The following is a 13,569-nucleotide window of genomic DNA, read 5'->3' on the forward strand; positions in this document are numbered from 1 at the left end:
CCAACACAAGGCATTAGACAATAATGAGGAAAACAATTGGTAGATTTCCCACTTCTTTCTCTGATCCATGGTTTTCTGTACCAGTGGAAACTCAGAGGATCTAAGAATCATATAAAAGACAAATTAAATAAACAACTCTTACCTTTTAAAGTTTTTAAAAAGATTAAGTGACTGGCTTTGAAAGAGCTATGTTTTCAGAGGTGTCAGCAATAGAAACATCTGCAGAGGCATCTGAAATGAGGAAAAAAGTGTCAGGTGAAACATTGTCTCTCTCAAGAAATAAAATGTGAGAAAGTCTAACAATTGGATAAAATAGTCACTAAGCATGGAGTACTCAGAGTAGGTACTGGGGTCAAGGGTAGCAGAGTAGTCGAATGAAATGAGAAAGGAATTGAATAATCATATAATACAACACATGTTCTACCAAATTAAGAAAATTGAGAGAAGGGGTAGGACTGGGAAGAATCGTGAAAAAGATGAAAAAGGTGACATGGATTAAGATTCATTGTACTCATACTCCATCATTCAATGGCAACTCCTTTGTAAAACTACTTAAAGATAAAAATAAATTTAAGCTGTGCATTGGTGGCTCATGCCTCTAATCCTAGCTACTAAGGATACTGAGAACAGAGGGTTGAGGTTCAAAGCTAGATGTTGGAGGAAAGTTCATAAGACTCTCTTCTCCAATTAATGACAGAAAACAAACAAACAAATCTGGAAACCTTGTGTTACCCCAAGAAGTAGAGTGCTAGCTTGGAGCAAAAGGAGGTGAGGGACTGTGCCCAGGTCCAGAGTTCAAGGCCCAGGGCCTGAAAAATAAATACATATTTTAAAACAAGAATTGAAATTATTTGTGTTTCACACAGCAATGCACATTCATTTCTTCTTCAATTCTGTCATTAATGTGGTCGTATCTTCATTCTACCCACAGATTTGCTAGATTCCTTGCTCTAACACAAAAAGTTTGGAGTCCTTCCTTGTACCAGACAGGAGAGTGTTTTGTTGCAGGCAGGAGGGAGGATCACATCCACCTGGCTTGTCACTCACAGACACTGCTCAGAAGCACCACCTGGCTTGTTACTCACAGACACTGATCAGAAGCAATAAGCAAACCCCTCCATCCACTGCCTTCACTGCTGTCAACTCAAAGATGGGAACTAAGATTGGTGTGGATTCTCCACATATGCACAATTGCTAACAGCAAACCTTAGACCTCTTATGCATTTCTTTCTGGCTTTTTTTCTGAGCTGGTCCTGGGACTTAACCTCAGAGCCCGAACTCAGTCTATTTGCTTTTATGATGAAGTCTAGCAGTCTTCCACTTGAGCCACAGCTCCACAGCCAACTTTTGGTGGTTAATTAAAGAAAATCACCTCACAGAATTTTCCTACCTGGGCTGGCTTGGAACCTCAATCCTCAGATCTCAGCCTCTTGAGCACCTAGGATTTTAGGGGTGACCCACAGGTGCCCCAGTTGAAAATATCCCTCTTTAAGTTGTAGTATCATCCTGCACCCTACCTTTCCAGATGGTTGAATCTTTTCATTAAACAGAACCTACAGAAATTGTCAATTATCACTTAAATCTTTTTAAATACTGACAAGTGAAAATTCCACTACTTTGAAAGATAAGCCACATATCCAGTCCTTCTAATAGATGAGAATCCACTCACATTCATAAAGGCACTCAAACCGCTCTCAGGACTCATAAAGTAAGGAATAACTTCATGTCTGTAGCTTTCTCATAACATTCTCAATCCCATAATGCTTCCACAGGAATCTTGGGACAGAGAAGCAAGGTTGAGGTACCAGCCTTTCCAGGCCAGCTTGTGCCTTCATCATTCTGGACCTTCCCTCCCTAGACCTGTGGAGAAACTCATCTGGCCTCAGTCAGAGGAATTTTAGTAACTCTAAAGAGTCAAATCTGACCTCAATGTATTTAAGATATTGTTGGATAAAAATATGAAATCTAAGACTTGGAAGGAAACAAAAATTTATTAATTGCTGTCTTCATGAATTCAGTATATTCATTTCATAATACTACTGATACGGCATTATTATCTGACGGGTACACTGAAAAATAGTAATGAGCAAAGCATACCAACATTTTATTCCTTACTTTTAAAAAATAGTATATTCAGGACTGGGGATATGGCCTAGTGGCAAGAGTGCTTGCCTCGTATACATGGTATACATGAGGCCCTGGGTTCGATTCCCCAGCACCACATATACAGAAAACGGCCAGAAGTGGCACTGTGGCTCAAGTGGCGGCGTGCTAGCCTTGAGCAAAAAGGAAGCCAGGGACAGTGCTCAGGCCCTGAGTCCAAGGCCCAGGACTTCCCCCCCCCCCCAAAAAAAATAGTATATTCGGGGCTGGGAATGTGGCTTAGCATGCTAGCATGCTAGGCAAACATGAAGCCCTGGATTTAATTCCTCAGTGCCACATAAACAGAAAAAGCCTGAAGTGGTGCTGTGGCCCAAGTGGTAGGATGCTAGCCTTGAACAGAAGAATCTCCGGGACAGTGCATAGGACCTGAGTTCAAGTCCCAGGACAGGCAAAAAAATAGTATACTGAAGTCAGTTGTTGATGGTTCACACCTATAATCCTAGATATACAGGAGGCTGAGAACTAAGGGTCATGGAACAAAAACGAGCCAGGGTAGGAAAGTCCATGAGACTCTTATTTCCCATTAAACACAAAATGGCCAAAGTGAAGCTGTCTATCAAGTGACTGAGCACAAGCCTTCAGCACAAAAGCTAAGGGTCAGCCAGCAGGTCTTAGTTCAAGCCCCTGAACTGGCATACAAACACACACAAACACACACACACACACTTACACACACATACACACAAACACACATAGTACATTGAGAAATCAGGAAAGGGAAAAAAAGGAAGAAAAAAGAGTTACATATGAGATAAATTTTTCTTATAAAACATAACAAAAGAAAAATAGAGGATTGACAATTATTGGAGTACCTGCTTATAATGTACAAGGCCCTGTATTACATTGTCATCACTAGAAAGCCAGAGAAAGACAGAGAGGAGGATGAGGAGGAAGAAAGGAAGGAAGGAAGAAGGAAAGAAAAAGTATTGTTAGTGTCAGAATGGAATTCTTATTCAGATAAGGTAGCCAAAAGGACCTTTGTGTAAAGGGAACATTTGAACAGAGAACAGAGATGAAAACTCACCACTGGGATGTTGTATTCTAGAGTATTGCAAAGGAGACAGTAAGCACACATGAACTGTGGTTTTCCAGGGATCCTTGATGCTCTTTGCTAGAGACCAGCACTGCACCAAACTACTTGACCTTTGTGTGGAATGGACTCAAGCTAGTAAATGAAAACAAGAAAAGAACTGCACTTCACATTCTATTATGGGTCCCAGCGAGGGCCTTTAAGAGAAGTGCTGCATTTCTGGCTGGAATGTACAGAATATGAGGGGATTCTCTGCATTCTGAAGGCTTGTACTCAGTCCTCTCTTTAAAGAAGTAAGTGATCCAAACAGTGTAATACTGGTACAAAAATAGGCCAGATGTCCAATGGAACAGAATAGAAAACCCAGAAATGGACAGACAGACCCACTTATCTCATATTCAACAAGGGAGCCGAAAACATAGACTGGAAGAGAGCCTCTTCAACAAATGCTGCTGGTAAAACTGGGTATCTCCATGCACAAACCAAAACTAGATCCTCATTTATCACCTTACACCAGCATCAATTCAAAATGGATCAAAGACCTAGTGTAAGACTGGAGACCAGGGAACTTCCAGGAAGGGGTAGGGAAACACTTGGCCTCCAGGGCATAGGTCAAACCTTTCTAAGGGGCTAGGAATATGGCCTAGTGGCAAGAGTGCTTGCCTCGTATACATGAAGCCCTGGGTTCTTTTCTCCAGCACCACTTATATAGAAAATGGCCACAAATGGTGCTGGGGCTCAAGTGGCAGAATACTAGCCTTGAGCATAAAGAAGCCAAGGACAGTGCTCAGGCCATGAGTCCAAGTCCCAGGATTGGCAAAAACAAAACAAAACAAACAAACAAAAAAAAAACCTTTCTAAGTAAATATCCAGAAACTCAACAAAAAAACAAAGACTTATAAAAAAGATTGGCATCAAACACAAAAGTGTCTGTACAGCAAAGGACATAGCTAAAAAGTAAATAGCCTAGAGAATGGGAGATTTTTTTTTACCAGATACACATCAGACAAGGCCCTAATATCTGGGCTACATGGGGAGCTCAAAATATTAAGTCCTCAAAAATTAAACACAGAAGGAAACAACAACCCAAACTTACAAGTGGGCTACTGACTTCAAGAAAACCTTCTCAGAAGAACTAAAAATGGCCAGTAGACACATCAAGTAATGCTCAGCATCTCTGTCCACAAAGGAAATGTAAACCAAAATAACACTGAGATTCTACCTCATCAATACTTAGAATGGTCAGTGTCAAGAACACTAACAATGACAGATGCTGACTTTGATTTGGCCCAAAAGGGAAGTCTACTACACTGTTGGTGGTAAGGCAAACATGATCAGCCACTCTGGAAAGCACAATGAAGCTTTCTCAAAAAGATAAACACAGGGAGCTGGGGATATGGCCTAGTGGCAAAAGTGCTTGCCTCGTATACATGAGGCCCTGGGTTCGATTCCCCAGCACCACATATACAGAAAATGGCCAGAAGTGGTGCTGTGGCTCAAGTGGCAGAGTGCTAGCCTTGAGCAAAAAGAAACCAGGGACAGTGCTCAGGCCCTGAGTCCAAGGCCCAGGACTGGCAAAAAAAAAAAAAAAAAAAAAAAAAAAAGAACCAAAAAAGATAAACACAGAGCTACCTTACACCCCAGCAATTCCACTCCTGGGCATTTATAAAACAGAACGCAAACAAGTTTATTATAAAGCCATTTACACAACCATGTTCACTGCAGCACCATTTACAATAGCCAAGGCATAGATTTAGGTCAGATGCCTCTTGATGGGCAAATGAATCAAAAAGATGTTGGATAAGACACAATGGGATTTACTCATCCATTAGAAGAAATGATAAGATACCACTTTTTTTTTTCAGTCCTGGGACTTGAACTCAGGGTCTGAGCACTATCCCTAGCTTCTTTTTGCTCAAGGCTAGCACTCTACAACTTGAGCCACAGTGCCACTTCCATGTTTATCTACGTGGTACTGAGGAATCGAACCCAGGGCTTCATGTATACGAGGCGAGCACTTTACCACTAGGCCATATTCCCAGACCATATTATAGCATTCTTGAGCAAAGGGAAAGCCTTGCAAAAAAATCATGTTAGGTAAAGTAAGCCTGAGCCAGAAACAGTGGTTGCGTAGTTTCCCTCATTCATGGTAGGTAGAATGTACCTATAAGTCTGTAAGTAAACATATTGGTTAGTATTGGATTAACTGAAGTATAAGAGATTGAATAGAGCAATGGTGTAGTATAATCTTTTAGAAGGACTAGGTTAAAACCCAACAAAATCAACATTTCAAGGGTACATGAAAATGCTGGTGAGCTTAGGGGGAGAGGGGTCAATGAATGAATCAGGAAGGGAGGGAGAATGAAGTCAAGTTCATTGTATATGCTACAAAATGAAGAAAAGTAAAAGAAGAGGTGGATGGAAATGAGGTGAGAATACTGAAGGAAGACACTTATCAAGATGCATTAAATTCATAAACTGTTTTGTTAAATGACATCTCCTTTGTACAACTACATAAAGATGATAATTTAAAATTTTTGAAAGAATATTAAATATTGGTGAGTTGAAGCAAGATAATCATTTCTTTTTAAATTAAAAAATAAATGAATGATATTCCTGTTGATAAGACTGCTTTCAGCTGGGCACCAGTGGCTTACCCTTTATTTCTAGCTCCTCAGAGTGCTAAGATCTGAGGATCACAGTTCAAAACCAGCCCAGGTAGGAAAGTCCATGAGACTCTTATGTCCAATAAACAACTCAGAAAAATCCAGAAGTGACTCTGGCTCAAGTGATAGAGTGCTAGCCTTGAGCACAGAGAGACTTGGACAGAGCCTAGGGCATCAGTTCAAGCTCTAGGAATGACAAAATTCAAAAGAAAAATTGAAGAGACCCCTCTCATTCTGCAAATGCACTGAAAAATTTATTTCCATGTTACTAGAAATTCTCACAGGTAGTACCAGGATCCTCACTTGCAAGTACTTGCTAGTTGTCATTATGGAAAGAAAAAGAAATGTATTTGGATAGAGGGCAGCCTGTGATCTCTAAAAGCAAGTTTCCTTGCCATGGGTCATGGTAGAGAGACAAAAAAATGAGTCTTGTCTTGGTGAGACTTTAGCACAATAGAAGCTTTAAAATTCAGAGGTACCATTTGGCACCATTGGCGAACACTCTGTAATCTTAGATACCCAGGAGGCTGAGATCTAAGGATTGTTCAAAGCTAGCATGGCAAGAAAGTCTTTGAGACTCTTAACTCCAATTATCTACCAAAAGAAAAAGAAAAAGCTGGACTTGTAGTAATAGTTCAAGTGGTAGAGTGCTAGCTAGCCTTGGGCAATGAAGCTCAGAGACAGAGCCCAGATCCTGAGTTGAGGCACAAAACTGGTATACATACATACATACATACACACACACACACACACACACACACACACACACACACACACACAGAATCTGGGTTAGTACTGTGAATCCATGGTATAGTGTTTGATTAGAATTGGATGGGTTCAATTCCCCTGCCCCTAGTACTACAACAAAAGAAACAGAAACCACTGAATAAACACCAAAAAAAAAAAAAAGAGAAGAGAAGAAAAACACTAAAATTAGTTGAAGACTCCAGTAAACCACTTCCTCAAGGACTCACTACCAAACTCACACTAGTAGAAGGATGGCCGTTAAGACAGAAGTTCCCTGAGAGGCTATTGTGGGCCACTCACATGGGCACTACCACCTACTAGACAGTTAACCATCGACTGTCTTGCTGTAGAAAGAAGAAACTTGCATCCATGAGGGACCAGTAAGGAGAAAGAAATCACTTGGTGGGTTGAACAGAATATTGACATATAGAATGAAGAAAGGCTAATAAATGTATAAGTATAAACCCTATACCTCAGGGAGAAAACATCCAGAACAAGTATGGTAGGAGTGGAGTAGACACTCTGTAAACCATGAGCAGTGCACTGTTAGCCCAGAGACCAAGATCCAGAATTCAGATGGAGAAGACAGTCAGTGGCCGGGTTACTTAGAAGCAGATGCAATTAAGAGGGCCACAGAGCACGTGTCCAGAAACAATTTTGAGGCTGTACTTTTCTGAAACTTTCAGATTTTCGTGACACTGAGTCAGGCAAAAAAAATCCTGTAAAAGGTTAAGAGAGTAGTGTTGTAATCATAACTAAAAGGTGGCACCAGTACCTACCCAACCATTAAGAACCTCAGACCATAAATAGTGCTTGTGATTGATTAGTCTTACATTGTGGTATAAAAAAAGAAAAAGGAAAAGCAAATGGGAAGGCTACTCTATCCAAATACTTTTGCTTTCTACACCTGACACACCAACAATTTTTGCAAGTGCTGTCAGTGAGAATTTTCCACCAAAGGGCAATTTTCAAACAATTTTTCTAACCAATTTTCATGGTTATTTCAAGATTATGGCAGAGTCCTTTCAATGTTGGTTTGGAAAGACAGACATTGTTTTTGTGAACATGAAAACTGCTTAAATATTTAAAGGGAGAGAGAAGTGAATGTAGAGAATTCCCTACTATTCCATGATTTCCAGAGAGAAATCCAGCATTGCAGCTTTGGCATATTTTTGGTTCTAAAACCTGTATGTGATATTGTTAGATTTTTTTCATGTCGTTTTTAATCTAATAGAATGATTTCATTACCACAAAAAAACAAGTACTTTGATGTGCATGCCATTGAAGTACTGGGACCTAGCAGCTGAGACACCTGGAAAACCACGAAGCTTCTATGTTCACTGTTTTCCTTTCCTTAGAATGCACTAGGCCATCAATTATTAGGCCTGAGTTTACAGTTCCATTGTCTTTTTTCTGAACCCATTTTTAATTGTTATTGCAAAAGCAAGGTACATAGAAGCTCCAGTTATGTAAATCAGAGAAAAGAGTACATTTCTTTTTTCAAATTATCACCCTTTCCCCTGATCTCCCTCACCTTTGCCGTCACATCCTCACCCACATGTTATATAGTTCACTTTCACCATAGTGTCTAGTGAGCACTGCTGCTACTGTTGTTCACCTGTTGTCCTAAAATCTCTGTCCTCCCTCTTATCATCCCAAAGACAAATGAAAGTACAAACAATATGAAACCCCAAAGCCAGGTGTCACTGCCTCATGCTTGTAATCCTAGCTACTCAGGAAGCTGAGATCTGGGAATCACAGTTCAAAGCTAGCCAGGACAGCAAAGTCCATGAAACTCACATTAATAAACTACTCAAAAGTGGCTGGTGGAACCAACCCAGATGCCCCTCAGTAGATGAATAGATCAGCAAAATGTGGTACATATACACATGAAATTTTATGCTGCCATCAGAAAGAATGACATTGCCCCATTCATAAGGAAATGGAAGGACTTGAAAAAAATTATACTAAGTGAAATGAGCCAGACCCAAAGAAACATGCACTTTATGGTTTCCCTTACAGGGAATAATTAGCACAGGTTTAGGCTAGTCACAGCAGAGGATCACAAGAGCCTAATAGCTATGCCCCCATGAATGCATAAGATGGTGCTAAGTGAAATGAACTCCATGTTAGGGAAACAAGTGTTATATAACTGTTGTAATTACTTTCAACACACCATGTGAAACTGTAGCTTCTTTCATTGATGATCCTCTTATATCCCTTCCTGTGGTGTACTCGTGCTATCACCGTATCTTATCTAAATACACTGGATACTGTATATAATGGTATTAGAACTAGGGAATATCGAAATCGAGAGACAAAGGATAAAAAGACAAACAACTCCAAAAGCAATACTAGCAAAACAATTTGGTGTAAACCAACTGAACAACTCATGGGGGGAGAGGGGAGCGGGGGGAATGAGGGAGGAGGTAACAAACAGTACAAGACATGGACCCAAGGCCTAACATATGAAACTGTAACCTCTCTGTACATGAATTTGACAATAAGATTAAAAAAAATAAAATGGCTAGAAGTGGCACTGTGACTAAGGTAGTAGAGGTTCAGGGAGAGCACTCAGGCCTTAGATCAAGCCCCAGGAGCAGCATTTTAAAAAAGAAAAAGAAACTACAAACAGCAACAAAGCAAAAAAAAATCTCATTTCCACTTCCATGAGTTCACTTCAATAAACATTATTTTATGCACTCAGATGCACATAGCTACTGTGCCTTTGTGATCCTCTCCTAATAATATCTGTTAGCATTTCCCTAGTGTCGGGGATGGCTGTGCCTTTAAGAGGGGACGGCCTAGTTAGCCTGTTTCCAGCTTCAACCGGAAGAGAAGCCCCTGCCCCTGGGGGCGGGCACATGTGTGCCATCATGGCGCTGGAGACCCCAGAGGCCTGGTCCTTGGGGAGGCTGTGGTCTCCGCCCATAGAGGAAGTTCCATGACATCACCATGATGGACAGTTCACTAGCCAATCCTTAATACTCAATTAGTCCCTCCTCTTCCTGCCCGCCATTACTGTTATATAAACCCCTCCCTTGGGTAAAATCTTTGGAAGCCGGTAGACCAGTGGACGGCTCTCCCAGGATCTCCGTGTGAGTGTCGTCTCTTGAGCTTGAGGGAGGCTGGGGACGTGTGGGGATTTTCAGCAGCCCTAACTCAGCTTAGCTTAGCCCGACAGGAGCACGCTCTGCCTTCCCGCCGGCGGGAGAAGCGCGCAGAGCCAAGTGCTCCTTTCACAATTTGGGGATTGGCGTCTCCCCGGGAAAAAGGGGGGGGGTCGTGGAATTTAAGCCCCACACCCTAGCCTCAGGTCCTCAGCTCCTCCCACTAGCCCCCAGATCCACAAATACCTAATGAGCCACTCCTACTCACTACCTAACTACTTCCTCTTTACCCCCAGAGATCGAAGCTGCCACCTGGATAAGGTTCAGGTGCCCTGTAGCTACCTCTCCCATGGGAACTATGGCCCCACTAATAAACCTCCTCATGAACCTTCTTTTCCTGTCTGTGATTATCTCCGCATGGTCCTCTGGGATGGCTGGGACCTATGCTTTCATTAGTGCCAAACCCAGGATAGGCTCCCTGGTGGATTTGCTCCCCCATTTCTGGGGGTCTAAGCTGCCCCCAGGACCTATTCTGCTGTCCTAAGCCCACCCAGAGGACCACCGAGGTAACTTCTGACTGATCGCCCTACTTCCATCCACCATAACAATCTACAAATTTGCCCTCACACCCAGGGTAAGTGATAATCTAACTGAGGGCTCGGATCCAATTTTCTGATTTACTGTATAGGGCCACAGGGCCGTGGCTTCAAGGCCACACTAAAAGTCTTGGCACCAAGTTCTGAGCCCCACTCCAAATGAGCATAGCATACAGCCACAGGGCCATGGCTTCAGGGCCACACTCTGCCCTTGGTCTGGGACACAGCTACCGGAGTGACGACCTCATTGCTGATTGTCTCCTACATTTCAGCTGACCAGAGTAATACCAAGAACACTTGTTATTTATCTCCTCAGCTCCTCTAATCACTTACCATGGGAGGGGCACAATCTAAATGCTGCTCAAGTTTGAGCCAAATCTTACAAATTTGGAATATTTTACAGGACTTACATAACTTCTAGGAGCGTTTGGGCATATGGAGTTTTCTCTCTGTCTCTGTCTATGTCTCTGTCTCTCTCTCTCTCTCTTTCTCTGTCTCTCTAAACTCTGCCTGCCTGCCTGCCTGTGATAAGATGGGTACTAGCTTCCAAAGGTACCAATATTTGTTTAACATCTGCTTTGAAAGACACAAAGAAAGGTTTTCTGTTCTTGTTATGTTATGCCAGATTTTTGGTCCCCAAAGACCACCAAGGAGCCGATACCAATGCAAACGCATGAGAGTCTTTATTGCAAACTCAAGCCTGGACTCCCAACTGTCACTGACACAGTGGATTTGGATTGAGAGCCCCGACCCTCAGATAGGCAGGGTTTTTATTGTGATTACAACAGGGGCAGGGTATTTCCAACTTGGCAGATACTTGATTGGATGACATTTAGCAAACAAGTCTTGTCCTATTTCTATTGGCTATCTACCCTTTCAGTTATCTATTTTGGCTTTGATATCGGGAACTGGGCTTAATATCAGGAACTGACAACAGGTGGTCACGTGGCACTGATGCAGGGGGTTAATGCAGGGAGTAGAGCAAGTCACAAATGGGTTAAACAAGCCATTTACAGAAGCAGAATATTGCAATAAGGCTGACCTAGTACCAACTTTATTTTAACAATTGCGACCATATTTCCCCATTATCACTAAGCAAGCTTGAGCAGGCTAAAACAATCCAGTACTCAATCATAAGTAAACCAACCTGACAGTTACCATGGCATTTCTACTACTATTGTGGTTATTTCTATAGTCTATGACTATGATCATTTTTTACTGTCTGTTACCATGGTTGTTACCCAGGTATAGAGGTGAACAAGTGCTCCCTATATTTTTAAATGTCAAACTATAAAAAACTAGTCTCATGGGTGGTGGTGCAGCCCTCTATCATGGAGTCATCACCAGAGTTTAGAAGCTCTTATAATTTTAACACTAAAACTTATATTTAGTTACTCCAGTTTTCAGGTCAGTCCTTATGGTTATTGATGTTTGTTAAGCTTAGAGATTCATTTAAGTTCTGCTTGTTGGTGGCTAAATCCTGTTTTCTTTAGCATTGACCATGTGGTGGACAATAGAATTTGTTTTAGCAAGCGCCATCTTGGTTCCATCAAGGTTCCAAAAACTCTTGGAAGTGGAGTCCCACCCATCCCCCAGGTAATGGGCATGCCAAATTCCTGGAGGCTGGGCAGGGATGTGGAGACTCAAGCTCTTGGTAACCCTGCCCCCCACCCTGAACTCTGTACCTGTGGCCTTGCAATTCAAATGTGCCTTGCAATTCAAATGCTGTAAGGTGAAGGGGTCTTGCTGTGAGTCTGCTAAGGCGCTGACCAGCTCCATCATCATTACACTGTGCCACGTGTATGTATTCTGTTTGTGTCCTGTCTCCCATCTCCTGGACCTTCTCTGGTCATAGCATCCCACTTCAGCTCCCCATTGGTGCTGAACTGGTTTCTCAAAATGTGGCGTCTCCATTTCCTTGCCGGATAATCTGTGAAAACTTTTGTTTGCTGGAAAAGTTTTTGTTTTCTAACTGACCGTGTGGTTCTAAAATATGGGCAAAATAGTATCATTTTGCCACTGGAATTCCAGAATTACATGGCCAATTAAAAAAAAATTCTGGGGCTGGGAATATGGCCTAGTGGCAAGAGTGCTTGCCTCATATACATGAGGCCCTGGGTTCGATTCCTCAGCACCACATATACAGAAAATGGCCAGAAGTGGCGCTGTGGCTCAAGTGGCAGAGTGCTAGCCTTGAGCAAAAACGAAGCCAGGGACAGTGCTCAGATCCTGAGTTCACAGCCTAGGACTGGCCAAAAAAAAAAAAAAAAATTCTAAGCGTGCCCCAAAGCTTGTGCACAACTCTCTATATGTCTGTCTATTTGTCTGTTGGTAAAACATGTAAAAACTGGCATCATGGTTTCAAAATTACTTGCTTTTGACTACTGATCTTTGCAGCCTGTGGGTAGAGTCACAGTGAAAGTCTGGAGGCAATCCTGACTCTTATCACTGAACTCCAAGCCAAAGAAAAAAACCTTGATTTTAAACCCAAACTGATCATGTTTGGGTGCAAGCAAATGTGTCTAAGAAAAACTCCAAAAGGTTCTAAACCAGTGTGTTATTCTTTATGTCCATCTATGCTAAAAGTCAAGTGCACATCTGATCCTGACACTTCTTTGGTATAGACTAAGATTTTGCTTCTCCATTTTTCTCTCCTGTGCTCTCATAAACTCTTTAAGATCAAGGGACCAGAGTCATTTTAGAACGAGTGTGCAAATGTGGCTGCTAACCTTGATTTTCCTGACCCAGGATTGATATTTTGCTTTATAATATGCAGATCGACATGTGTGCTAGCTGCGTGGACTGTGGCAGTTTGTGGCTATAGGAAGCTGCCTCCACAGTCTGCTCCCAAACTGCCTGGTTTCACTACTAGTGATTCCTTATTCTCTCTTACATGGGAAACCACTCAGGGAATCTAGCAGTCCTGTGAAGATTTTGACAGGCCCAGAGTACTCCTGTCCTGGCTCTGCCACCCCATACCAGATAAGAGTTGGGCTTATAGCAGGCCTATCTTGACAGAGTTGCAACCAAGACTTACTCCAAGGATAAAAGCATCAGAGTTGTGTTTGGTGGCCACAGGGTTGCATTGGGGTAGCATTGGTGTCTTCCCTCTCCATGTCTCAGAAACTTTTGTGGCTGCTGCAGAGAGCAGACTTGGTTGGCCTTTGGTCTGTGTGGATTTTGTGACTAGGAAGACGATTAAAGGCCCAAGCCAAGACTTCTAAAATCTTTTTAAAGTTGTCACCCTGCTTAAACCA

The sequence above is a fragment of the Perognathus longimembris genome, chromosome 1 (genome assembly GCF_023159225.1).
Source record: "Perognathus longimembris pacificus isolate PPM17 chromosome 1, ASM2315922v1, whole genome shotgun sequence".
NCBI lineage: Eukaryota > Metazoa > Chordata > Mammalia > Rodentia > Heteromyidae > Perognathus > Perognathus longimembris.